The 1,791-nt window shown below is 41.3% G+C and overlaps 1 non-coding gene across 1 annotated transcript; it reads right to left on the reverse strand.

Annotated features, from left to right (window-relative positions):
• Positions 1–1,109: 1,109 nt before the first annotated feature.
• On the reverse strand, positions 1,110–1,181 carry TRNAC-GCA (transfer RNA cysteine (anticodon GCA)). Its single transcript has one exon. It is a non-coding gene; the product is annotated as a tRNA-Cys (tRNA).
• Between the last annotated feature and the right edge of the window lie 610 nt (positions 1,182–1,791).

The raw sequence follows: 1,791 nt of genomic DNA on the forward strand, positions 1-1,791 counted from the left end.
CCCAACATCTAATGCCAAAGAAGCTGAAGCTGACTGGTTCTATGAAGACCTACAAGACCTTCTAGAACTAACACTGAAAAAAGATATGCTCTTCATCATAGGGGATTGGAATGCAAAAGTAGGAAGTCAAAAGATACCTGGAGTAACAGGCAAATTTGACCCTGGAGTACAAAATGAAGCAGGGCAAAGGCTAACAGAGTTTTGTCAAGGGGACACACTAGTCATAGCAAACACCCTATTCCAGTAAGCCAAGAGAGACTCTACACATGGACCTCATCAGGTGGTCAATACCAAAATCAGATTGATTATATTTTTTGTGGCCAAAGATGATGGAGAAGCTCTATACAGTCAGGAAAACCAAGACCTGGAGCTGATTGAGCTCAGATCACGAGAAACCTGTATCTGGGTTAAGAAGCAACAGTTAGAACTGGACATGGAACAACTGACTGGTTCAAAAATTGCAAAATGGGTACATCAAGGCTGTATATTGTCACCCTACTTATTTAACTTCTGTGCAGAGTACATCACGTGAAATGCCAGTATGGATGAATCAAAAGCTGAAATCAAGATTGCCAAGAGAAATATCAATAACCTCAGCTATGCAGATTATATCACTCTAATGGAAGAAAGCAAGGAGGAACTAAAATTTCTTGATGAGGGTGAAAGAAGAGAGTGGAAAATCTGGTTTGAAAATCAACTTTCAAAATGCTAAGATCATGGCGTCTGGTGCCATCACTTCATGGCAAATAAATGGAGAAAAAATGGAAACAGTGAGAAACTTTATTTTCTTGGGCTCCAGAATCATTGCAGACAGTGACTGCAGCTATGAAATTTATAGACACTTGCTCCTTGGAAGGAAACATGACAAAACTAGACAGCATATTAAAAAGCAGAGACATCACTTTAAAGCTATTTTTCCAATAGACATGTGTGGATGTGAGAGTTGAACCATAAAGAAGGCTGAAAGTGAAAGAAAGTGAAAGTGAAGTCGCTCAGTCGTGTCCAACTCTTTGTGACCCCGTGGACTGTAGCCCACCAGGCTCCTCTGCCCATGGGATTCTCCAGGCAAAAATACTGGAGTGGGTTGCCATTTCCTTCTCCAGGGGATCTTCCCCACCCAGGGATCGAACCCAGGTCTCCTGCATTGCAGGCAGACGCTTTAACCTCTGAGCCACCGGGGAAGCCCCTAAAGAAGGCTGAGCACTGAACAATTGATGTTTTCAATTTGTGGTGCTGGAGAAGACTCTTGAGAGTCCCTTAGGCAGCAAGGAGATCAAGTCAGTCAATTCTAAAGGAAATCAAGCCTGAATATTCATTGGAAGGACTGATGCTGAAGCTGAAAAACTTTGGCCACCTGATGTGAAGAGCTGACTCATTGGAAAAGACCCTGGGAAATATTGAGGGCAAGAGGAGAAGAAGGAGACTGAAGATTAGATGTTTAGATAGCATCACTGACTCAATGGACACAAATTTGAGCAAACTCCAGGTGATAATGGAGGACAGAGGAGCCTGTCTTGCTGTAGTCCATGGAGTCACAAAGAGTAGGACATGAGTTAGCAACTGAACAACAAGACAATATTTCTCACCATCAACAGATAAAACATTTTTAGAATAAAACATAAGTAAATTGGTATTCAACTAGTCAAGCTCCTTTTGCTAACACATCATTATCTTTCAGTTATAGATTAAATATTTGTTTCTTCCCAAAATAAACATGTTGAAATCCTACACACAGGTGTGATTGTATTAGGTGGTGGAACCCTTTGTGCTTAGACTATAAGGTTGAAACTC

The sequence above is a fragment of the Capricornis sumatraensis genome, chromosome X (assembly GCF_032405125.1).
Source record: "Capricornis sumatraensis isolate serow.1 chromosome X, serow.2, whole genome shotgun sequence".
Lineage (NCBI taxonomy): Eukaryota > Metazoa > Chordata > Mammalia > Artiodactyla > Bovidae > Capricornis > Capricornis sumatraensis.